The sequence below is a fragment of the Sturnus vulgaris genome, chromosome 1 (assembly GCF_052056855.1).
Source record: "Sturnus vulgaris isolate bStuVul1 chromosome 1, bStuVul1.hap1, whole genome shotgun sequence".
NCBI classification, from domain to species: Eukaryota; Metazoa; Chordata; class Aves; order Passeriformes; family Sturnidae; genus Sturnus; species Sturnus vulgaris.
The window spans coordinates 121,739,933-121,767,202 of record NC_142243.1 but is presented as its reverse complement, the minus strand read 5'-3'; the positions used below and the strand labels follow the sequence as shown (position 1 = coordinate 121,767,202).

The following is a 27,270-nucleotide window of genomic DNA, read 5'->3' as shown; positions in this document are numbered from 1 at the left end:
CCAAAGTTTCTTTTATTTAAAAACCTCAGTTGTGAATATACTATTAAAGATATGTTTTTATTTGCTTTGTGGCAGAGGTGTCAAAGGGAGACCATTATTTCTGTCAGGCTAGTTTATCCTTTTCGAAAAGAAAATATTCAGGTCCAGTCAAATATAACAACAGCTTCTAGGAAAAACACTGACATACAAACAATGTAAAAACAGGCACTGTGACAATTTTAAAAATCTGATTCCTCTTTCAACACTGAAGTCTGTGTTTTTAGGTTGGTTCAGGCTTAAATGTAGCACTCCATTTCAGTTAGTGAAATGCTGTGGATGTATTTGAAAAGAGCAAAATTTCTCCCTTAGAGAGCAGTAAATTTTCAAAGTGTTTGCAGTTTGTTCTTTGCAGATGGATGAGAAAAGGAGGGAATCCACCTCAGAAATTATTAGAATACTGTCATAGTATCATTCATCTTGGCAAAAGTTGACTGAGCAGATGATGAAGATCCACTTAACTTGGACTCAATCAAAGGTTTTGCTATTTTCATTTCACAGGCCAGATGTAGCTCATCACCAGTTGGAGCTGATTTCAGAAGAGGTGTTAGAGTTTGCTGGTCCAAGAGACGATGCGATCCAGGCATCAAAGGGAGCCACGAGAGAAGTGTGTGCTCTCCCCCCTGCTTGTGATTGTCTGTGGTGCCTCACCTCTGACAGCCCCAGGCCACCATCCAAGGACAAGGGCTCCTGGGGTCCCTCCTCAGCCTCCCCTCCCCACCCTGGTGTACCATCCTGCTGGCAGACAGCTAAAGAGCCCAGACTTGGTGCCTGCACAGAAGTGAGAAGGAATTGCTAATAAACACAATTCTGCGCACTGGGAAAATCAGGAGCCAGCTTCCCTCTGTGTGCTTGCTTGACTCACCCACACCCATACGCTGAGCAAGGAGGCAGCTGTCTCCTCTCACTTCTCCTTTGTGGCTTTTAAACTTTTTCACTCTTTTGTGAGGAACACATTCCACTTTATCTCTGCAGCATCTGTTGCCTGGTCTTTCTGACCTGTGCCAGAAGCTTTGCTAGTCTAAAATGATTGAAATGCTTTATTGTGATGCCCACAGCATTCAAGATGCAAAAGGTTGATCAATACCCCAGCGGGATGCAAAAAGTGAGTGTCTTACCTTTTCTTATGTCCTAAAAGAATGAGTGTGCCTGAAACATTATTTATGCCTACTCTCTCCTATTTCTATCACTGATTCTAATCAGAGCTCAGTACATTTCTTGAAAACAAAAGCCTTTGCAAGTAGTGATAAATAGATAATGTCAATTACTGTGCTACTCATGCAGTAGAGTTTTTTTTTTTAGACTGTGATTCAGCTTCATACAGAGGGTCCACCTGAGACACTGTGAACTTCAGAACCTAACTAGAATTTCTCTGGGGTTTGCATTTTTCCTTATGCTTTACACAGGGTGACTTTTATCTCTCTCGTAGATTTTCTGTGAGTGGGTCATGGGAATCTCAGATCTGTTTATAAAACATTTATAAGATATTTATAAAAAGCACTAGTAACTTAAAGCTTTCTATCTGATAATGTTTGTACTATTTTCAGTTTCTGACTGGATAATCTTAACAAGGCTCTGACCAGCAAAGCAGAAAAACTTCATTACGATGTTGCAATCAAAACAGTTGAAACAGTTGTTTTGGTTTTCCAGCATATTTCCAGCACAGATTTATGCTGGAGTCAAAAACTGTAGTCCAGTTGCAGACTTAACAAAGTCAAAACTTTGCCTGGTTATGAAAACAGACATTATAATGTTTTTTTACAATGTTCTGTTCCAATAAAGACTATTCAAATCCATCTACTCCACGTGTGTGAATGGATGAACCAGCTGAAATTCCCTTTGTAGCAATATATTACAGAATATTAGAATAGTAAATATATGTATCAATGTTAGATAAGATGGGCTGTCAGTTTTGTGCTTCTCCTTTCACATTTCTTCGTTTTTTTCCTTATCATCATGCCAGTGACAGCAACAAAAAAAATTTAAAAACCGAAAAAAAACCCAAGCCACCATTGCCCCAGCAATCACCATTTGGAACATTTTCATAAATGTTCTTTTCAAGACATGCCCTACTCAATGAAATAGATGCCTGAAATCATGAATACTTCAATGTATTTCCTTTTCACATTCCTTCTGGACGTGTATTTATATGCCAACTCGTCTTCATAAATTTCAGACTGGCCTTATAATAGCACAAATTAATGATGCCACTAGAAAAGAACTCAGCTGCTTTCAAAGGAGCAATAATCATGTCAGAGGTGTAGTTGGCATGAAGATGATTGAGTTGCACCTCTTCTCTGAGATATTTTCAGGGATGAATCATCCCTTACATAACGTATAGCAATGGACAAATTTTCCATGTTACTCTGATACCTCATGCCATCACATTTAATTGTGTAACAGTCAGTCACTACTGCATAAATTTGCCTCCTCAATGATTTGTTGTAAGACCACGGTAGATGTGTTTTCAGTAAGCTGATTTGAGATTTCAGGAGACACATGCCTGACACTGCACTGGATTGCAGGGACTGCAGGACAGTGATACATCTTTCTGGAGACCAACTCTCCTGACTTCTTGATATGAGCTAATTGGTACTCCTCTCTTGAACATTAACTCCTCCATTGTGAACAATTAAATGGGAAAATTAAAGACAATAAAAAGTCACTTTACCCTAAATAAAAGGTCCTTATTACACACTTTGCCTAACAGAATTTTTCATATCCTCATATATCAAAATTTTGCTTTACCGCTTGTGACGTTTTCCAGGCTATGCCTTGCATCTCTCTTTAAGAGAAGTTCAGATTAATTATTCATCTAATATTGAGAGCTAAATACACTCACCAAAAGCCAAATGCTCTTTCTGCACCACAGTGCAGCTACAGCATTGCTGATGTGACACAGGCTATTATCAGACTTTCAAGTTGTTCTGCTGAAGCATTCTTTGGCATACTGAATATTTTAATAAGCCAGAGTTCATTTTACACAATGAATATTTTTACTGAATTTTTTCATTGTGGACTCTGGTGAAGAATGAAAATAAACAGAAGTTTAAATCAATCATTTTTTATTAACTAGCTATTATTCAGGTGGGTTCCATACCTGAAAGGCCACAAATTCTTCTTCAGAGAAATGTTTTTAATAGGAGACTGTAGATCTGGCATGGTGCATCAGGCTGCTGTTTCACACAGAGCTTCACAGAGTATGGAATACTTATCAAACCCTCTCTTCAGGGCTGACAATGTCTCCCATCAGCTTAGCCTGTGACACCCCAGTATGCCAGAGTTGTGAAGTGTGTTTATATTTCATCAGCTCTTACCTTACTGAGGCCAACTCATTCTGTTCAAATTTGGATGTGTAATTGAAGTGACTAAGTTAGCAACCTAGGTGCCCTACAACTTAGGCTGACTGAGTTTTGTGCTGGTGCATTGAGATTTATGCTCTTGAACTTCCCTTCCACTGAGCCTTGCTTACCTCAGTGAGGTGCCAAAAGCTACATGGGATAAATTAAATTAAAATTTGATGGCATTCTGAAAAACAACTGACTATAAAAATTCTGTTGTAGCTATTAAAGGAGAATGCCTGTTAACAAAGATCAAATCTGCTCTGATGAGAAGGAAAAATGATTGGACTTTTACTAACACTGATATTTAAGAATCTTCAACAGATATCAAGGTATATCCTTTTTACCAGAGATATGGGGATGCACAGATACATTATCTAACATATTCCGTGCCTTAGACACCTCCATGAGAGATCATAGATATTATCCATTCTGGTAGACATTTACTCTGGGATAATGATTTTAACATACTCCTTCACTGAATGAGTTCTGCACAGAATTCAAGAGAGGGCTTATCTAACCCACAGCAATGCTGAAGAAGGGAAAATATACAAAACATTTGATGCCTGGAAAGGCTGACCTGGAACAGAGACTAGACTGAGCAAAAGAAATAAAATCGGTATTTATTGAAAGGATACACCTTGGGCAGTGCAAGATCTTAGCAAACCTAAGTTGTTTATTGTACATATCAAACATTTTGTATATCTCTCTGGCTAAGCAGAGAGCATCAAAGTTGAATGCTGGTTACAAAAGATATCTGACAGTAATTCATGTTACATAAAATAAAACGCAAGCAAGTAAACAGTTTCTTCACTTTTAAGTTGTTTCCAAAGTAATAGGCAATTGCCTCAGCTGGCCATATTCCTTTGGTAGCTTGCCCACAAAAAAAATTTGAGAACTATTACTGCAAATTGTTGGACAATATTTTTCTAAAAACTAATACTTGAAGAAAAAAAAAATCACACTTCTACAAATGACCAAAACGTCTTTTCATTCTCTGTTTAAATAACTTGGTATTAATTTCCCTGCTTTTCCTTCTTTCTGAGTGTCCTTCTAGGGCAATCTGGGCACAGCTGATGGAAAGATCACGTATTTCCATACTTATGTGAATAAAACTAAACAATTTTTCTATCAATAAATTAGAGCAGAGTTCTTTATTTTCACGGTAATGCTTTTGCCTCTGTAGTGAGGTAGTGAAACTCAGTAACTTTCTATTTTTATGTCTTAGTGGATGTTACTGCGTGCAGAAAACTTCCTAACTTCTAAATATTATGGATTTACTGGCTTTTAGTGCATTTCTTGACAATGCAGTCAATCCTTCATCCAGTTTTCTTTTTAGAAAGAAATGACAAATTTTAAAGAAAAAATAAAAGAAAAGACAACATGATTGAAGGTTCTGGATTCACACACAATTTTCTTTGGGGTAAGGATGAGGAAAGACACAGAGCCTGAGTGACAGCTACATTATCACATGTGTGAAATGGGCTCCTCTTGCTAGACTCTCTCAACCCAACTGTTAACCTCCCATTGCACAGAGATTCAAACTGGTATGTAAACAAAGCATGGGGTATTTGTTTCATGTATCCTCTCTTCTTGGACAATCTATTTCTGTGCTTTGGAATTTACTTTTCATTTTTATAGTCTGTCAGTTTAACCAATATATTGAAAGAAATCTGCAATAGCCTCTTTGCATAGATTTACCAAATTTTCAGGTGCTTTATTTCCTTTGTTAACAAATATTCTCACACTTAATCCAAATACACAGCACTGTGCCAGATGCTAAGAAGAAAATGAACTCTGTTCCAGAAAAAAACAGAACATTCAATTAAAAGAGCAAAACATAATGCTCTTTGGCAATTCAGCCTCTTCACACGACCTGCAAGACATTGAGGTTTCTAGCCCCAGTTCGTGGAAGCCTGTATAAACTGGTAAGCTGGCATTCAGGATTTGATACAAAGGGCCCAGTGTTTATAATATTAATCATGTTTTGAACATTCCAAGCTTATTTTAAGGCCTTAAACTAGGATGTATTCTTTTGGCAAACTATCAGCCATTAATTTAAGCAAAAATGTATATTAAATTGTTATTCAATAATTGGAAAGAACTGCTTCTTTTTCTCTTTTTCTTTCTCAAAGAAAATTTGCATTATATCTATAATGTGAGCCTTATTCAAATGAGCTGGTTTTATTTCCATGGAGAAATAAAAGTTTCTATGCATATTGGTCACACAGTAGGTATTTTCCCTACTGTGGTGGATTGACCTTGACTGGAGATCAGGTGCCCACCAAGCTGCTCTATCATTCTGCTCCTCAGCCAGATGAAGGTGGGGAGAAAATAAGATGGAAGGTTTGTGGGTCAAGATAAGGACAGGGAGATTGCTCAGCAATTACCATCATGGACAAAACAGGCTTGACTTGGGGAAAGTTAATTTAATTTATTACCATTCAAGTCAGAGTTGGGTAATGAGAAATAAAAACTAAATCTTCAAACACCTTCCCTCTACCCCTCCCTTCTTACCAGGCTTAACTTCACTCTTGATTTCTCTACCTCCTTCCCCCAGTGACACAGGGGGCTGAGGAATGGCAGCTGCAGTCAATCTCACACTGTCTCTGCTCCTTCCTCCTCACTCTCTGCTCCTGCTCCAGTGTGGCATTGCTCCCATGGCAGACAGTCCTCCCTGAACTTCTTCAACATCAGTCTCCCACACGCTCTCCACAAACTGCTCCAGCGAGGGTCCTCATGGGGTCACAAGTCCTGCCAGCAAACTCTCTCCTCTCTCCCCAGAGCCACAGGTCCTGCCAGCACCCTGCCCCAGTGTGGGCTTCCCATGGGATCACAGCCAATCCAGGTACATCTGCTGCTCCACTGTGGGGTCCTCTGTGAGCTGTAGGTGGATCTCTGTGTCTTGTGTGGGCACACCCTGCCTCACCATGCTGTGCTGCATGGGCTGCAGGGCAATCTCAGCCCCAGCACCTGGAACACCTCCTGCCTCTCCTTCTCCACTAACCTGGGGGTCTGCAGAGACGTGACTCTCACATAATCTTACTCCTTACTCTCCAGCTGCTCCTACTCCACAGTTTTCTTTTTCCCTTTGTTAAACAAGTTACCCCAGAGGTGCTACCACCATCACTGGCCTTGGCCAACTGCAGGTCCATCTTGGAGCCATCTGGTATTGACTCCACTGGACATGAGGGAAGCTTCTAGAAGCTTCTGACAGAAGCCAGCCCAGTAGCCCCTCTGGTACCAAAATTTTGTCATGCAAACCCAATACATCCCCAAAATTTCAAAATAAAACTGCTGTTATATAAGGCTTACAGGAGTCAAGGCTAGAACTCAGATAGTATGGCATTGAGTTTTTTTGAATTAGATTTTTGGTAGAGATGTGACTCTAACAGCTGGACAGTTAGCTGCTTTTAATCATATTATCACATATCACATATCTCACAACTTGTGTCAGCATTGCCTAGAGCCACAGAAAGCTGCTCAGTATTGTAGAGTTTCTAGTAAACAAAAATCAGTGTAAAATGTGAGCAAAGCTACACCAATGCAGATTTAGACAAAAGAAATGGCCAAGGGTAAACTCCTACTTACCTTCTACTCCCCAGTCTGCAAATCAGAGAGGGAAATGGATGCAACATTGCAGTGGGCACCACCAATGGACAGGAGTGGATGTGATTTACAGAAGCAAAGGTAAATGGAGGTGGGGGGAATGTGGTAGCAGGGAAGATGAGGGAGCCAGATCCCAGCTGCTGTGTAACCATGGGCAACTACATGGACTCAGAGGGAATTTCAAAGGTGCCAGCACAAGAGTCTTTGGGGTCTGCCAAAGAGCCAGATGCTGGTGCAGAGTGAATATTTTAGACTGTTTGCCATACTGTTTTCAGAATTCTACCTGATCGTCTTCCCATCTCCTTTGGAAAACCCAGTGGTGTGTTAATTATCAACTTCATAAAAGAAAAAATATCCACAGTAAGCTTAATGAGTTTACAGAACTTTTGCTTACATGCAAGACAAAAAAAAAAGGACGCTGTTAGAGTGTGTTAAAATTCATGGGCAATGTATAATATTCATGGCCTCTTTGATTAAAAATGAAATTTCTTCTTTCTGTAACACCCAGGGATTTTCATTAAAGCAAAATGAAGATGTTAACTGCAGCTACTAAAAGCAGCAGCTGGCGCTGAAACTGGTGGAGCTATACGGCCTGTGACGTGTTCTTTTCCTGCTTCTCACCTCTAGTGAGGCAGCACATATCTTCCCCATCTTCCTTTCTTCTGAAAACCCTTTGGCCACTGGAGAAATATGAGAGTCCTGTAATAATTAGTGGTTAAGTTGTTCTGATGAGAAGGGTAAACTGAAGGTATAGATTGGCAATTGGTAGATGCCTGTCTGTTGATTAGATAAAACTGTTTTTATTTCCATTTCTCCTCCAGAGGATATAAAAGCAGTCACCTGTCAACCCAATCCAGCAATGAAATTCAGCAGCCTATTGTCCCAATCACTGCTTTCAATCACTCTAAACGGTCTCCAGAGACAATCATTATTATAGGACATGTTCCTAAGAGTAGATAAATGGAGCTCAACCTGCCAGCCTGCATAGGGAAAGATGGACAGTCTTGGCCAAAAATATGAAAGGGCCTGGAGCTTTATTGACATTTACATCAAAAATAGTTAGCAATGAAAGCAGCTGTTGTGGAGAGCTTTCACCACAACGTGTTTGGAATATGCTGTGAATTGAAATACAGACCTCCTGACAAGCAATTTACCTTCTGTCATTCTCCATGTGCTTGCAGCATTACTGGGTACTTGCTGTGATAGCCCACTTAAAGCTGCACATGTGTACAGTTTGGATGAAAGATTAACTGCAATTTGAGGCAGGAAGTAACGAATTGTGGAGTGTCATTCATAATGGCCGACATTGTCATCTGCAGGGTGACACCACAGCAAGAAGGTGCCTCTGTTGTGATGAGCTTATAGATTCAGATGTCATTCATCCTAATGAAGATCTGCCTACAGTTCTAATAAGCAGAGTGTGAGACAGCTCAGGATTACAAGCATTAATCTGCCTTGTTTGTTGACATTAACATGATGACTAAAATGCCATTATGCAAGAAATTCTTTCAAAAGCTATTAAAAAGGGGCAATCTTAAAAGGAGTATTACAGCCCAGAACAAAATATGTGCCAGGAGTTAATTTGCATGTTTACTCTTTTTATTTTCTATGCTGTATTGATTATTTTTTCTCCTCTAAATAACTTAGGCTGCACAAAAGTTTTTGGTATTTCATGAGCATAGTACCACTTACTGTAGCTGAAATACAACCCACATGCTGGTTTTCCCTAATGCAAAAAGTAAATCCATTAACCCCTGGTGCTGATGGCAGATTATGTTAAATACAAATAACAATGCAATAAATATTTAGCTGATATCTTGTGAAAATGACAAACCCAAATCATGCCAAGCACACTTAAAAGGAAGACTTATGATAATATTTAATTTAAATAATTGACCTAATATGTAAGTAGATTGGATTTTCTTTTCAGGCACAGAAATAAGCCGTTTCAAACTGATGTGGTGCTCTTGACTATGGGGGTCAATGGAGAACTGCCAAGGCTGATTTTTCCAAAGACATCAAGACTCTTACAAGTCATTATCAACTGGAATTGAAATAAATCTGTGTGTAAATCTCTGTTTAAAGAAGGCTAGAAGAAGGATATTAAGGATTTTGATCTTTATCCCTGCAGAAGTGGATGACATACATAAAAATGGATGTATGCTTGTCTTCTCAACTAAGCTTAAATGAAAACTGTACTCACTAGGAAAATCCAGACAGCAGTCTAGTATATGCAGATATGGCATAAGATATTTTCTTTCTAGCTGCACCTAAGAGATCCAGGGGACAGGATTTAAAGGACAATGATGCAGATGGGGGAACCCTTTGCACTTACAGATGCTTCAGCATTTTTTTTTCTTTATGCCTAGTTCTCAAAATCAACTTGAAAATTCTTAATTTTTAATTTATGTAAGACACATTTCGACAGAACATATATTGTTTTGCTGTCTGGATGTGGAACAAATTACACTCAGCAGTAGGTGATTTGGATTGGGGGTAGGATAGTAAAAGATCTTCTAAAAAGGTTAATTGAAATCTAGTGGCAGCTGTTACCTTTGTAATGTGCCAGTGGAGAATAAGGTGAAAGATTTATCTTGACATATGTTTGCCCATATATCAATGGATACAGGTGAAGCAATTTGAAAACCAGGAGGGTCTGGGAGACATATTGAGGGCCAGGGAAACTATGGACTGCATCATCTCAGTCTTTTGTATCTCTGTGAAACAAACAACCCTAAATAGTCATATCTACCCTATCTATTTAACAAGAGAAGGGTGGAAAATACATCCATGTTATGTGTGGGATCATTGGAGGCTGCTTCTAATGAGAGCTAGGGCGGGGACACTTTTTGTAATTCTCTGAGTTGGTGACTGAAAACTACATGCAACGGTATGGATGTTAATTTTCCTTTTGCACAAGGGCTCTTTTTGCTAATGAGTCAGGACAGCCTTAGAAAGGTCCTTCTGTTACATTAATCTAAGCACATCTAAACTGGAAACTACAGTTACCTAAGTGTGCATTTATTCCATAGGAGATCCATCTTTCTTTGGTAGGTAAAAGAAATTTCTCTTTAAGGTGAAGGATAAAGTGCCCATTTGTGGTTTATATCTTTTGGCCTGCAGGTCAGGTCTAGTATGGCATCTAAAAAATGGCAGAAGCCTTCAGGTAGGGAAGACATTGGACTCCAAATGCAGTAACTGGGATGAGTCAGAAGTCTTGGAGAGGGGCTTAAAAGGGACACAGCTCAAAGCAAGGAGCTGAGAGAAGCCATGGTGCAACATTTAAAGCCCAGACAACTAAGGGAACACCACAGATGGAAATAATCAGGTTACAGAGGTCTCTTTTTAAAGCAGGGATCTGGTCCCCTTTCAAACAGTCACCTGAGCACAGGCTTATTAAATGACAGGGTCTGGAGAAGGTGGCACTTCCCTTTCCCCCTATATCTGGGGCAGAGTAGAATCTGGCAAGATTCATCACATTTCCCTCATTTGACGGGTCCCTAAATTCCCCCTCTTGGTTGGTAAGGAATTTTGGTGTGGATTCCAGACTCACAGTGCATGCTTGGGCTTTTTCTTAGCAGGTGAGAACACCATTTCAAATGAAAGGGTTGTGCTGAATGGGCTGAGCTGCCAGGCACGAAGCTCCCTTGTGCCAGGAACTAGCAGGAGGGCAATGGGGAGAGCCTAGGAGGGACACAGGGGCTGGCCCCTTTCTGCCCCTCATAGTCTAGGTGGGCTACACTCTGAAGAGTCTGAAACACAGCACTGCACACACATAGAGGCATCCAGAGCTGCTCCCTGTCTTCTCCATCCCTGTGCACTGTGACTCCCCTGGCAGCACTGCCAGGCAGTCCCCACTGGCTGTTTCAGCAGGGTGGGAGCTCTGGTTCAGCCAGCATAACTCCCTGGCATATTTCTGACTGGAGATATGCTCAGTCCTGAGGGGAATGTACCTCAGAGAGCAGCTGCTTGCTGCTCGTCCTACCCCCTGCACCAGCTGCACATCTCCAGAGCACCAGATGCACACAGGAGCTCTCACGGCGTCTATGCAGTGATCTGAACATTCTCGGTACTGAATCATTTCCCTGTTCTATTTGAATAGGACAACTACTCATTTCTTAAGCCTGTGTCAGGCTGATGAGGACGGCACACTACTACAATTTCAAGTCTCTCTGAGAATCTCCCTCTTGCAAAGCATTGGGCTCCTTCATGGTGGTTACTTGGCTGTTCAGTGTCCTAGATGAAGAGTGAAATTCCAGTTGTAAGGGCATTTCTAAATCTTTTGAAAACTATCTCACAGAATTTTTAGGTTGGAAGTGACCTCTGGAGATCATCTCATCCAAGCTCTGTACCCAGGCAGGGTCACCCAGAGCAGGGGACACAGGAATGCCTCCAAGTAGGATTTGAATGTCTCCAAAGAGACACAACCACATCTCCACAACATCCCTGGGCAGCCTGCCACCCTCAGTGTAAAGAAGTTCTTCCTATTGAAATGGAACTTCTCATGATTTAATTTATTGCGTTTACTCCTTGTCCTGTCTCTGGGCACCACTGAAGAGAGTCTGGCGCCATCCTCTTCACAACTGCCTTTGAAATATTTATAGGCAGTGATGAGATCCTCTCTCAGTCTTCTCTAGGCTTAACAGACCCTTCACCCAGCAGAGTCACAGGATCTCAATTCAGTGTGAATAGTATCTACAGATTCAAAAGATATGCATATTTTCAGAACCACATGTTGGAACTTTTTTTTTTAGTTTATCACATATTTGTAATCAAAAAAGCTTTTGAAATGTGTATGCACATATTTGTTTGTTTGTTTGTTTCCAAGGAACACAAAGAAACATTCCAACATTCCCAAAATAGCTGAGATTTGGGATGAAATGTTTCTTTTCTGGGAAGAAGTGAGCAACATATTTTTATTTACTGGTAGACTCGAGCTGTCCAGAAATGCCCTCAGTTCAGAAGAACTGAGTCTGCAAGAACAGTATTCTGACTACACTTAATTCTGGACTCTGAGAGCAAAACCATAGCTGATTTATTAGACACTTCTAGAAATGTGCGTTAGTTATTGGAAGCTAACTACAGATTTTGGTGGGATAAACTCCCCACAGATCAGACTGACTGAGGAAGTGTGAACAGGTTAATAATATCCAAATTATTGATTACTTTCCATATTTAAAATAAGACAGTGGAACATTTTTATAAGGCAAAGAAAAATTATAGCTGAGAGTGTGAGAAGAATTTGAAGGAGACATTTAAAAAAAAAAAACTGAGCAGGACATTTTTTTAAAATAAAAGTAGATAAAATACAAAAGTATGTTTTTGAACAGACCCATAGTATTTTTAACTGAGAGTTTAATCTGTTTTGAATTAATTAACTGAAAAAAATCATTGCCTTTCCAAAGCAAATCCTGATGCAGTTTTCACAGAGCTTGGCAAAATTTCAATCAGATCACTTGTGTCTTTAATTAAGCCTTGTGCTGGGAAGAAGCCGACTGTGACTTTACGGGTCAAGATGGAGCATCTTATTTTTAAGAGAGAATAATAGTGGGTCATTGAACTGCTGGGTAAGTGTTCAGAAGGCAGGAGTATTTGACTGCCTATGAAGTTTCTATTTGAATCTAGGAGTACCTCAGAAAGATTCCATAAACCTGGATGAAACATCATTAAAATTTGTTGTAAGGTTAAGGGAGGGATGTTGAACCAGATGACCTCCAGGAGTCCCTTCTAACCTCAACCATTCTGTGGGTCTGTGAGTCATTGAAGTAACTAAGAAAATTCTCCTGGTGAGCAGATTGATCTGACAGAAATTCTGCAAGGACTTTCAGTCTCTACTTGAATTTTTTTCACATCAAAGAGAAGTTCTGGCCTCAATAATGGCAGGGAAGCAAACCAAAACTAAAGGTTTGAAAATTGTTTATTTTCCCACAAGTATTAGGAGGATCAGCCAAATGAATACACTGGAGGATTTTTATTTTTATTTTTTCCTCTTTTCAGACCGCATTAACTTTCAGCCAGAGCTATGTTGGATTATTTCTAGCTCAGAAGCTGGACCTACTTTTGCCTCCTCTAACACTGTCATTAAACAGTAACACTATCTGGCAGCAACAAACAGCACAAAATAAGTCTAAGATTATCCAACAGCACACACAGCTGAGAACATTCAAAACCAGCTGGCAAATGTTTGGATTTACTCCAGATTCTCATAGTTGTCTTCCTTAATGCAGGCAAAGGTAACAAATGTGTGAGGGGGGCCAAAGATCTCTGGTTTGCTTCCATGCTGTGCTTTAGCCATCAACACAGACTATTCTGTGGTTCTGGGAAACTGATTATTGTTAGCTTTGCTAACCAGGACACACAGCAATTTTCTTTCCTTAAAGCCCTTGAATTCTGTTGAATTTCAGCAAGTGGTAGAATAAAGTTTAAAAAAAACAGCACTGATGAGTGTGTGACAGAAAGGAAATGTTCTTCCTACGTATCTTATCAAAACCTTGCAAACTAGTTGTGTGTGACTTTTCTTCATTCTGCTCAAAGGACCACGCAAAACCAGTCTTCCAAACTTGAAGTGTTGGCTTACTGCCATGAGAAAAATCCAGACTCAGAGAAACAAGTCCTTAAGCAAAGGACTTGTCTCTTCCACACAGCTCTTGCAGGAGAAGGAAAGTCTTCAGACAAGTATTGCCTGACACAAAAACCTGTTTCTCTGCCTCGTGGTAAACCTGTGCTTGATACACAGATATGGATGGCCCCAAGCTTCCCTCTCGCTTGGGACTGCTCATTGCTTGGAGCTGCAGCTCAAATCAGCAAATGGAAGAAAGGCTGGATTGCCACAAACACACCAAGGACGGGCAGTCCCTGCTCTGTAGTACCTCTGGCAGCAGCTGGTCACTCCACATGACACTGGTGAAAGAAAAATCGTAAATGTTGAATTATTATCTATTTCTACTATTTCTAATTGTCTTCAAAGGGGAGGCATATTTTTAAGATCAAGCACAGCTGCTTCTCCCCCATCTCCCCAGCCTTACCAAGTTCCTGCCACAGACTTGGGAGAAGCAGGAATCACATACCCAATGAAATATCAAGGTTGTCAGGAATTGTGAGCTTCTGCCCTTTGGCCAGAATATTTATATTTTCTCTGTGAGTAGGTAGAGTGAACATAATTTTCTGTCTAAGTTCAGCAGTGAAATGTTAGAAAGTGTAGGTGAAGTCCTGCACCTCTTGGTCTCAGAGCTCTAAAGGGCAGAGTTGAATTATTCCCTGGTTAGGGAAGTCTTGCTGCTCTGAAATGGGGTGCTCTGTTCAACCTGGCTGCAGGGCTTTGTGGCGACCATCTGTGTCCCTTTCTGAGGGCAATTTGGACAGAAGCTGCTGATTTCTTGGAGGTGCCACCCCACTAGGAGTCACGGGGCAAAAAAAGAGAGTGCTGCTTCTTTCAGTGTGCGCCTTCTCTGGACTCTAAGTGTGATCAAGAGCCGCAGGTAAGGGCTCTGAGAGGAGCTGTGTGCTGCAAGACAGAAAAATATAAGCTATTGCTTAATATTCATAGTATGGCAGGACCCAGGAGCCTAAGTCAGCCTCAGGGCTCCCTTGTGCTAACCTTCATTCAAGCACTCTTTGTCCTTTATCCTATTTACCTATTAAAAGGTCTCCTCTCCTGTTTTTTGCTTTTTACAACTTTGTTTGATGTTTTTTTTCCCTTTCTTTCTCTGGGGCTTGTCACCTCTTTCTTTGTCTTGTTTCTGAAAATCAGTAGAGAAAACAGAAAAAAAAAAATTATATAATGTGTTTCCTGGATTTTACATGGTGACTAAGTTACAAAGAACCCCCCCTGCTAGGGAAAATTTCCTTTGAGATCTTCCTTTTTTGTAATTGGAACAGTTTGAATGAGCAGTGATTTTTGGGTTTTTGTTTCTCTTTAAAGGCATTTTCTGAATAAAGAATTTTAGTTGGAAATTTTTGCCTAACTCCCATATGACATTGAGAGTATTGGTTGCAAAACTTACCCTCTGAACTAATGAATAACTTATTACTCTGTTTTGCAAGCTTATCTTCATTCTCATTTTGTAACTTGGCTATCTCCATGGACAGCTGAGGGCTGCTTCATTGCAGGTATAAATTGCCCCAAGCCTGAGTAAGGAACTGGAGAAGACAAAATTACAAGGTGAGATGGCTAGTTATAAATTTGGCTGAGACATCCAAGGAAACATCATTTCCAGGCTTTCATTCCAAGATGCTGATGTGCAGACTGAGAAAAACCTGAGTGCAGTGGAACCAGCCAGCTCCACTGTGCTCCAGTTTGATTATTGCTTTAGAGTGTCAAGTCTTCAGGAAGAAATCTGTAAGTTAAGCAGTGCTGAAGGAGCAGCTGACAGTCTGTACTGTCCATCCCACGGTCACGGCTGAGGAGCTGCAGATCCCCGTTTGCACCCAGCGAGACAGAGATGACACTGCATTGCCATCTCCTTCCATACCTGTCCCCTCCTGCTCTGGAGTCAGTGTGCTGCTGTTTCTGAGTTGAGCAAACAGATTGAGCAGCAGCTCTGGATGGCAAGGAGCCACCAGGGACCCACTCTCTGCCAGAACTGACCCAGTGAGTGCTGGAGGGCTGGGAAAACCCTTGAGATGAATCCACCAACACATTGACTTCCCAGCTGCATCATTCTCCTCCCCCTCAATCTCACCCTGTCCCACTACCTGTGCCTCCTTCGATCCACACCCCTGGTGTTTCAGACCAGGCTGGGTCTCTCCTGCATTGTGAGGCAGAGCCTGGATCCAGGCACAAATGACTAATGACAGCAAAAAAGTGGGACAGGATCTGGGTTTTAAAGTTAAGCTCTGAGATAAGGGAAGTTCTGGTCGTTTGAACAAACAAACCTTGGATGAGTAAGTTCTGGGGAGAACAAATGAATGAATAAATAAACAGATAAAGTGCCTGTGTGAAGCTTTAAATAGAGTCAACTGCTCCATAAAAACAGGAAGCCTTTAAAATACAAGGAGAAAGAGGCATTTGTTTTCAGTATGCAGAAAAAAGAACCTTGGCACTTTTCTTTTTCCACTCCTGGTGCATATGAGTGTAGGAGCAGGTTTCTGCTCTAAAGAGGCCAGGGCTCAATTGTAGCCTGAGCAAGTCCCTGTGGATGAAGGGTAGAGCTGTGTGTGTTAACATGGAGGCTGAATCAAGCATCAACACTACTGAGACAGTTACGTTTTCTCTCCTTGCCACTTGCTTATTATTTTTTCTTAATTAACTTTTCTTGAACAGAAATACTTTTAAGCAGCAGGACTGGCTATAAATAGCTCTGAGTGATCAATTTGAAAGAATATGGAAAAAGAGAGGTATCTACATTTATCTGCTTTTGCATTTCACTGGTCTGTTTCAAGTTCAATATTTCCCAGTTTCTCATTCCTATAATAGAATGGAGTACTCACTTAAAGATATTTTAAGTATCTTTTGATATAGACTTGATATAGACAGACAGATATGCCATTTCTGATATGAAATTACATATTTTTATATTTGTTCATTTATTCACAAGAAGAGAGAATAAAACTTAAATTGTAAAGCATACTACATTAAGAGAGCTAAGAATCTCTTTAGCAATATTTGCAAGTGTTTCCTTGTGAAGAAAAGTTTATGAAATGTCTTTAAATATTTATGGAATGTTAAAAATGAGGCATTAATTGGCAAACAACTTAATTAAAATGCTTTCTCGAGTAATTAGGAGCAAATACCTTCCTCTCTATTTTGCATATCATTTGTCTTATTCTCTGTTTGATAAAGCCTGCCTGTCAGTCAAACTTTGCTGCAGGTAATTTTTTTAGCTCTGTGGGGAAAATCTTCAAAAATTACATCTGAATTTAAAATATTTTTATTATCATTTTTGTCTAACAAATTCTCCTTTTTACTTCATCTCCTATATGTCCCAGTAAAGCATCATCCTGGGAATTTAGGGCCTGAAGATGAAATTCTGCATCAAGGCATTACTGAGTTTCCAAAAATGCTCTCCTGAGAACTAACTGAATCAATCTAGAATCAACAAACAGTGCAGTTAATTAATGAGTACACCATAAGGGAGCTTTTTTAAACAATGTTGACTGCTGCTGCCTCAGGACCAATAGCACCAGAAGTTATTGCTGGTTTCAAAGAAGTGATTCTTAGGGTTCCCCCAAGGCACCTTTTGCTTACATTAGCTATTTACTACAACTTTTCCTCTTATTTGCACCCTAGGGAAAGTATACTTATTTGCTAAATTACTTTTTAAGTGATGCTTCTTCATGCCAGTAGCCTGAGGTATATGAGGGAAGATGCTACAGCATAAATAACAGCAGAAACTGAGCTGCTTTAAAGCAAAGTGCAAAGAAAACCTCTGAGCTGGACATCATCCAAGCAGTACTTCCAAGCCAAGCTGAACCTGGAGGATGGGGGAGAGCCCCAGGGGCCAGCTGCACACCCAGCCAGCTGTGTGTCACCAGGGGTCACAAACCCACAGAATTCCGAACAGGGAGCAGCCCTGCAGAACCCTTTGGAGAATCAGGATGGAGTAATGGAGAAGCTCCCCCAGATTTCCAAACACTACAAACCAGAGAAGCTGAATCAGTCCTAGGAGAGTGATGCAAGTTTGCACCAGGTGAAATTGTGGCTAGCAGATTGTCTCCAACAATAACCAAAATGAATGGAATATTCCAACTATAGCCTTCCATTAAAAAAAAATCCAAACAACAAAATATTAAAAATGGGATTGCCTTTTTTTGAGGTCACACTGCTACATTATGGTGAAGCAATGACGACTTTGCTTGTGCAACTTTTGGAATTTCCCTTTCAGGACACTCTGTAGGAGGAGAAAAAAAATATCTAAAGTAGGAGGCTGTGTTTACCAAACACCCTTCAGAACATAAGCTGGGTAGATCATCATGTTCTTGCAAAATTATGTTTTCTTATCACAGCTATGTGATAAGAGTTTAAAATTGTTAATAAGTGGGGTCAAACTATCACTGGCCTGGGATAGAGTTGTATTTGTGTGTAACCAGTTTCAGACGTTGGATGAATTGCTGAAACTCCTTTCTAAAGATGCTGGCTGGCAATTATCCTTACCCCCGCCATGGCTGGAACTCTTATAAATGTAACAGCATCTGTCATTCACACAATTTAAAATGTTCCATGAAATCATTGTGCAGAAGTACTAATCTAAATCTGAATGAAGGCATTATATATTAATAAGTCCAAGAGACTGTACAAGCATTGGTTATAGCAATAATCTGTTGGTATTACTGATGGGATCTTGCTGGAGGGTATTTCCAGCCTTTTCATGCTTTTACTAACATTTACTGACAAATTACCACTTTTGTAAATGTTTCAGTGGGGATTCACTGATGTAATGTAATCTCTTAAAAATTAGGAATGATTGAAGTTCAGGTTTGTTCCTGCTACAGAATTTTGGCCATATTTTTGTAAGACCAAGGAAAATGTGATCACGAGCAGGATGGGGTGAAGTTGGAGAAACCTTCATGTTTCTGGAGGGTGTACTTTGCAAAGGGTTCAGGCGGATTGGAAAAGAAAGGATCCTGCAAAATGCTGCCTTTGTTCCCAGAGAAGAAACATTGAAATCTGTGCCAGGAGGGCAAGTGCAATCTAAATTCAGGAAGTTAAACTCAGTCATTTAATTCTCTTATGTTTATGTCTGGTTTTGTTAATTTCCTGTAAATTTGAAGGGACTTTGCAGCACAGGCACCATGACAGGGTTTGACCCGAGCAACAACCATCTGCTGGAAGGGAAAGACCTCTTGCCACAGAGGCTCAAGCACATGGCACATGAGCCTTGTGCAGCTGGCAGTTGAACATGGGGATGCTGTTTCTTTGGAGCTCCTCCTGGCATTGCCACTATTTATTTATTATTTGGGTTCCACTTTCCCCGAGTGAGTGCGGCTGTGTGCTGCACACCAGAGCAGCTTCACCCAGGAACTGTGACCACAGCTGGGCTGTGAGGTGGCCCCAGACTTTAATCTCAGTGATGCTCCAGCAGATTTGGCTGCAGGGAAACCTTGACAAAAGTTGCCATTCCTTGATGCTGTTTTGGAGTTAATTTTGCTCACTTCAGATGGCAGTCACTTTGGTCTTGACATCAGGGAGAAATTTTTAATTGTATTTTTGATGCTAATAATTTGTATTTGATTAAAAACATAAGACATATCCACAGATTGCTTAAACATGAAAGAAAAATGCATTAAAATTAGTGTGAGATGTGAAGCTGAAGTACTTTGTTAAAAACAAGCAGGAAAACCACATCAGATATCTACTCTTGCTAGTGAAGGTTCTGATTTCAGCAGGATCTCAGAACAACTTTATGAAGCAATTTGCACAAGCTGTTTTATATTTTTCAGTAATGAATGTTACTCCTCACCCCAAAACTCAAATATAAACGTTTATTACACATAAAGGACATGACTTTAGATTAGGAGTGTTCATAGCAAGCCTTTTCATAAACAACATGTTTTGTACCAAATAGAAACAAAAGCAATTCACATTTGGCATTGATGCACTGAATATTACCTCAGTAAAAAACCACTGGGTCATCTCTATACCTGTTTCTTGGTATTTACTTAAAATTCACCTTATAGGCATGTATCAGATAGGGGAACTTGGAGATGTCTGCAAAAGCTGGAGGGTTCCTGGTTGTCTTATGTAATATCGTAGTAATATGAGCCACTAAAATCCTGGGACTGCATTTTTTCTTTTCCTTGCAAAAATGATTGTTAATATCTGCCTTTTTTGTGTATGTGTCCTTGTATCCTTTTTGTTTATGTCCTGTGTATCAGGTAAAGTACAGTACTGCCTGACTATCGTGATGACCAAAACCCAGGACTGAGCTAATAAATGATGATATGTATTTCTACAGATTAAGTATTGTAACAACAACAACAACGACAACAAAAATGTCTGTTCATCTCATGGATATAATTTCATAGAAATAAGTCTAGGCAGTGGAATTCTGACAATACGAAGCGTGATGGTGTGGTGAAGAAAATGTTCTATAATGATCTGTAGGTACACTATACATTTAGTTTTTTCTATGGAGCAGCCAACCACCAGTGCAAGCACTTGGTTTGATCTTTCAGTGTGGATGGGAGGGAGTCAACTATGTTCAGTTCAATTATCAAATTACTCAAAATTCCTACTCTGTGAAGAAAACTGTCAGCAAACATTCTTTCTGGCATCACCTGCTCTCTTGTCTAGTCTATTTATAAGAGCGTCCTCACCCCAACATCTCCAGCCTTCTGTAGTGAATATGATATACTCATGTTCCCAAATCCTTGCCTCCTCTCCTCCTGGAGGTGAGAGCCTGTCACCTCCTTTATAACGACTACAATATTCTGACTTCTTGTCACGGGTGGGAGTTTCAGACAAAGTTTGTTAGAGAAGCCCAGCCACTGAGCCATGAGGTGTAGAGTGGACCCCCTTGCTTTCTAAATTCCTTCTCAGAGAGGAGTCTGGGAGCAGCTGGATCTAACCTTACCCTCAAATTTTGCCAATGGTTTAAGTAACCATGTTCTGCAGCATTACAGATGGCAAATCATATATATTCATATAAAATGATTTGTTTACTATGGCAAATGATTAGACCAAATATCTTAATCAGGATTATTTACTGTATAGTATAAAAACTAAAACTACTAATAGTGTATAGTATATAGCGTATTGCACTGTGTCACAGCAACTATATTAAAGCTAGCAAAAAGAAACAAATGTTAAGTAGAGATTGATGTAACTCACCATGCCAGGGCTGGTGGGTAGATCTCTTTTTCTTACCCTCGATGATCATACTTGTGGGGTATCCCTATCCAAGGAAGTAATCTCCACACACTCCAAGGGGAAATAGGGCATTGTCTGAATTGCTTGACCACATTCCGGGGCAGAGCATCCTGCTACATTTGTTCCCAGTGCTACAAGCTGTGTTTCTGTTCTTCTGTCTGGCTGTGTTATTTGGCTTATGGCAATTGTAAAGGCTTACTGTTGATCTTGGCCAGCTGATTCAAGTTGCTTTGTAGTGGATTTGGTTCTCAAAATTACCCCTCCATTTACAGAGTTATTTTCCTCCCTCATGATCTTACTGACAAATTGTCTAACAGCTACCAGTAGATCTTGCTTGCACCATCCACTCCAGAAAAGTCTGTTCTTCTCTGTCCCCACCAACTCTATCTGGCATGCAAGATCCATTTAAGGGTTCTTGAAAAATTTAGAATTAGATGCTGTTATTAACCTGCATATGTACAGCCAGTTTCTGGATATACTTCAGTATAAATACTTGGTAGGGCCAAATGATAGCTCTCTCTGGATAGCTCTACCTCCTAAACATTGAGAAAAATGTGAAGCTCTCCATATTCTCATGGTGAAGATCTCAGCCTGAAAAGAGAAAAACCTATACTTCTGAATCTGCCTGCCAGGGACCCAAATTTAGGTATGATGCTGGATCCAGTTCCAGATTCTATACAGATTAATAGTGATTCACAACTTTTAGAGTGCCTAAGGACTTGGGTCTTGACTGAATGCAAACTTGGGTTCTCTATAACTTTAGAAATGCTGACATAGTATGAACTGATTCAACCAGTTCAAAATCTCCAAAAGTTTTTTGAAGGGTTGTTTTTGTACAGCAGGTTTTATGACAGCTCAAGCACTGTCTATGCATGTAGCTTGCTAAATCAGGCATTATCTAGCCTCCCCCAGCTGCCACAGACCTTCATAAAATACATGGAGAAGATGAAATCTGTATTGTTATTAATTTGGCAGGTGGTCGTGAATCCACACTTCTCCTGGATCAAGCTTGTATTGATTCTATCATGAAGATGGCTGTTGAGAAGGAATCTGCAGTCTCTGACCTATTCATGGTAAAGTCTAGAAAAATATTTTCACATTTTCTGATGTCAGTTTGTCTGAATTAGTGGAAGATGATGTCTGCTTTAACGTGTTAGGTGAACTATCGTATTTTAATCACCAATGAAAGTGAAAATGAGTATTGACACACAGCTCATCTCTAACTATGAAATTCCTGAAAAACCTAAGCTACCAAGCATCAAGATATTTCTGGAACATTTATCATTATTTCCTGTATTGTGGAAGGGAGATTTACAACGCTGGATTTGTAGAGGATATTTGCCAACAGAATGTGGGAATGCTAATTTCCATGTATTCCTCTGCTATATTCAAAGAGTTCGGGTGATGCTCTTGCTGTGTAAGCATTTCTTTTTTTTTTTTCCTCTTGTACAACACCAGAATTCTTAAGCATTATAGCTGCAAGAGTTTGAAATGCTGTTTGCAAGTCAAACTGTTTCAAAGTAGCCCTGAGGGGAAGGAAAACAAATATTCCCTTAACCTTCATTCTAATTATATCAGTCATTAAAATACAGGGAACAAAGAACAGTGTTTATTAAAATTCCCTTCTGTTGATAGCTCCTCTTTATAGTATGGTTCATACTAGCAGATGTTTAGAGGAAGCATCTTTGTGGTAGAGAGGAATAGTGTGCTTATGAATTGTGATCACTTAACCAAACATTTTAAGATATTCTGATACTCCCTATGATCTTTTATAGTATATGCTGCAGAGTTATTTTAAGAATGCATTTGCATTACAGTTATCTCTGTGGTTGTCCAGCTTTGCACAGTCCATTAAATGTAAAGTGCTGATGAAAAAACAGTGTTTGATACTTGTTGATTCAGATCCAGAACTGGCATTGTACACTCTGCAGATAAGCAGAAAGTATGAAAATGGCTGTTTTCAACTGAAGACCTAATTTCCCTTTGCTATGAGAACTCTTGATTCTGTAACCATAAATTAATTAGGTTAATTCTGAGATTATTAATACAACTGGCATCTACTTCAAACAACTAAGCCATCTGCTTTTATAGGGGCTTTGGAGAGGTACAGATTTCTGCTCTACATAATTTACTTTCTTCATAGGACTTTTCTTCTTCCCTGTGGTGCAAGTTTCAGAGTGGGCTTCAGAGCATGTACCCCTATCCTGAGTTTGTTACCAAAGTGACTATTCCACTGTGTTCAAAATACTCATACTCTGCCTTGGAATGATTGGTCTCAGGTTGTCTGCTGATGAATAGAAATGAATAGAAGAACAGGAATACTCTGTTTTTTAGCCAAAATTTGGAGTGCATATTTTTCTGCAATTTAAGTGGCTTTTCATGATGATGACTAGAACAGAACGATGATGTCAAATTTTTATTACAGAAATTTGATCTGGAACGATTTATTGGATTCAGCTTTCTCTTTTTACTTCCTAAATTATAATAGTTTTGTTATAATTAAGAGTTTTAAAAATCTTTAAACTTCAGCATTTATTTTAGGGGCAATTTCTGTTTTCTTTCACTTTTACATTCATAATCCACAGAAATGAAAATTGACTGTCATGAAGCCTTAAAGACCGCTTAAATATTTTTAAGCAGTATGTTTTTCTACAAAAATGGAAGTTTAGTATGATACATGCTACTAGTCTGATATAGAGAGTAACAGTCCATTTTTCTTTCTCGGTGTTTATGCCACAGGGCCTCCAATTCATTTACAGGATGATTCTGGTGCAAGGAAAATGAAGTATTCAGAACAATCAGCGTGGGACTAAGGAGCTGCAGCTCTCACAGAGGTGCAGCACTGCAAATCTCTGCTGCACACCACTTGTCTACCTTTATAGGGAAGTACACGTTGCTTTTGATGGACACGATGATGATAGCACATGCTATTGATGCAGTCCTCCCAAGTTGGGGAATTCTAACATGTAAACCAGGTTACTGAGGCTTGTATGAAATTCAGGTCACACCTGACACAAGAAAGACAAAGGAGATGACTTCTGGGAAGCTTGATATCCCAGCAGTAAAAGAGAGAGCAAGAACAAGCTCCTTAAGTTGAGTTACCAAAGCTCCGTGGCATGCAAGTGTCAGCTGGTATCCTGAACTCTGTCATGTTTTGTGGCTGTGAGGATGAAGACCATTCAGAGTGAAAAGAGCACAACAAGAGCAGCAAGCATAGGGCTGATGGTATGAAAACAAACTGTTCAGGGAGCAGGTGGGAAGCAATGGGGGCCAGCACCTTAACCCCACTCCAAGCATGCCTAATGCTCCAGCAGCAGAAGGCAGCTGTAACCAGAATGGATCCTGAGGCAGCTCAGAGCTCCTGTAGTGTCATGTAGATCTCTTATCACTGGGGTATAGGCTGTGACTGCCAGAGTATTTCTGTTATGACTGAAAAATCTTTATTCAGTATAAAGCTTAAATTATTATCTCAGTTGTACTTATGCTACAGGTAAGGATAGAGCTGCTGAGCTACCTGCTACAGAGGTATATTGAGAGAGAAATGACCAGAAACTAATTTCAGTAGCTATCCCTCCAGAATTCTTCCGTAAATTTAACTTATTTAAGAGAAGTGTGTTTACTACTTCCTCTTTTTTTTTTTTCATCTGTGCCTGTTTTCCTTTGGTAAAAGAAAGAAAATAACTGAGTCGAAATTTCTATTTTAAAGATAAAATTAGCAGATCAGGTAATACTAGTTGTGTATGCCCAGAGGACTTGCTTCTGAAGTCTCTTTCATTGCCTTACAAGACAGAAGTCTCAATCCTCCATGAGTAATTCCACCAGGCAAACCTGCTGATTTGCAGCAGTTCTGCTGGACTTTGTGTCTTCTGCCTCTGCAATCCATCCCTTGCTTTTTTCAGAGGAAAAATTGAAAGGAAAAGCACAAGAAACAATTTGGTTCTGGCAGATTTCATGTTTAGTACATAATACATGGAACCACACAAGTACCTTCCCACCGTAATCCACACAAAGTTCTCCTAGTTCACAAAAGTCAAAGTCTGAGTGAGGGGAAAAAGGGAAATGCCCTACAGAAGCATCCAAAACTAAGGAAAAAGTGTCATGAAAACAAAATACCTGAGCTTATCAACGTACACAACTTGCCTTCAGAAATAGGTTTCCACAACTTGTCGAATCATAAGTAAAGAATAATTGTTTTTAAAAAGATAAATCTTAGATTATCCAAGTATTGACACAGACAGCAGTACACTCAGTTCTAGATGGAGCAGAGTAAACATAATTACTCTGCACATTGCAATACAGGTTTACAGAGTGACTTGACCTTTCCAGTTGAGGGGGCTAATTCCTTAAAGGTAGATTTCCACAGATACTTCCTTACTAGTGAAAAAAAAAACAAAAAAAAATCCCTAAAAGGATACTTAGAAACCCTAAAGAAGTTGTAACGATTTTTTCCCCTGAGGCTGTCATGCAAATAAGGTTTTCAGTGGGCTGCTATTTTACATTAAACTAAATATGTAAGGGTCACAAACCACTGTTTCAGTTCTGTAATACTGTAAATGCATGTAAATGAAGGGTATTGCTTTCTATTTACACTCATACCAGAAAATAGTCTGCTTTTATTTCTGAAATGCATATTCTCTTTCACTTTGTTTTGAGTCTTACATAAAAAAACCCACTTCCACTGTTAAAAATCATCATCAACCAAATAATCCAATGTTGCATGTATTTTGGAAAATGAATATGACCTAATTAAAAATATAGAGGTAAAAGCACCAGTTGCATTCAGTAATTGCCAGCAATGTTATTGCATGCAGAAAATTGACTAGTATACCCAATATAAATTATTGATGCACTCACATTGACTTATTCTGACTCTGATGGATAGAAAATGTGACACTATTGTAATGTGCATATTGTATTAATAACGTAACTAATCAAAGATAATTTTTAACAAACTATGACATAAGGCTCTAAATTATTGATGGAGAGCAGTTTAGAGATGGTTAGTGCATTAGTTAAATGTGCTCATTTCACTGACCATTTGGTCTGGTCCCATCTGCCACAAGTTAGCTTCCTCAGCCCTCTAGTACCCATTCAGGTGCATTTGGAGCAGCTGGGATATTAGTTCTCTATGGAGAAATAAGATCTCACCATGACTCGCCAATGCTCCCTGCAGTTCCATGCTCCCCAGCAGCCTCTTCAACAATAGGACAAGGCCTTTCTCAGTTCCAGGTCTAATAATTTAAGCCCATAAAACAATGTAACTTAGTCCCTCAGAGAGTCCAACCTTATTAATAAAAAATGCAGGCATACAATTTACATTGTTATAGTGACATTCCTCAATATTGCTTTTTTTTTCATTCTGTCAAAAGCTGCTTAATAAAGAAAAGACTTATTCAAGGAACTAATGTGGCCATTTGAGGTAATTGGCCTAGGATTATGGCATGAAAATTAGGAAAAAGTGGAGGCAATGGTGGGAGGGATGTGAGAATTAGGGGAGTTACTCTATAAAAGGAGATTGTTTCTTTAATTCTTTAGTTTGTGGAATAGTAACAACCACAACAAGAACAACAGCAAACAAAACAAGCCACCCCCAGAATACGGAATTCAAAACAATAAAAGCTCACTTGATCAATTTACAATTAAATGTGGTAGTATCAAATAGGCCATATACTATTAGCATCATTTAGCAATCTGTTGGACAGGGAGCCAGGACAATTTATATTGTGGCTCAAAGCACTAAAACATGTGGGTACCCATGACTTTTATTTAAGTTTTGTGGTACAAATCAGCTATTGTGTATCATGCAGTATTTGCAGACTGTGTCCATTTCCACAGATGTTTTCAGTTAGAAGTTGTTCTTTGTTGTTAACCCTGAAACACCATCTCATGAGGAATGTCAACAGGAAGCAAATGGTTGGAAGCTTAAAGAAAACATTACCTGATGGCAAGCATCTTTTGAAAGAAAATACTTTTCATACCAGCCTTCACCAAGGGTGGTGGGAAATGACACTTGTTAGCTTACAGCTTTGTAAACCTTCCAGAACTCCCTTCCACCCTGCTGATTTTCTGCTGTATAATGCCTTTGAGAATGTCTACATTTTCTGAGATCAGTTTTTAGACTAGGCAAGTTATCATTGTGCTAGAAGATTTGTCATGCTCCCACGTGGTCTTCTAGGCTGAATCAGCTGTCCCACCTAAGCAGCACTCTGTAATGCTTACAATGCCTCTCTGCCTTAGCTAATGCCCTGAGTGCTAAATGGGCTTCAGCAATTTCTAGCAGCAATCAAGGCATGAGTCAGAGGATGAAGTCAGCCTCTGAATGCACAAAAAGATATGTCAAAGCACTATTTAATTAATGCTGCCAAAAATGTCCTTATTTCTGATTTTCCATAATCAGAGAGTGTACAATTTTACTTGCTTTTCCTTTAGGTAGGCTGCAATTTACAGTCCCCACTGAAACAGAATGAGGTAGGTCTG

General features: G+C 39.6%; 1 long non-coding RNA gene across 1 annotated transcript; it reads left to right on the top strand.

The window, feature by feature from the left end:
* The first annotated feature begins 962 nt into the window (after window positions 1-962).
* On the top strand, window positions 963-26,263 carry LOC148225473 (uncharacterized). The gene is made up of 3 exons (XR_015804376.1): window positions 963-1,141; window positions 21,769-21,866; window positions 23,533-26,263. It is a non-coding gene; the product is annotated as an uncharacterized LOC148225473 (long non-coding RNA).
* Window positions 26,264-27,270: the final 1,007 nt, after the last annotated feature.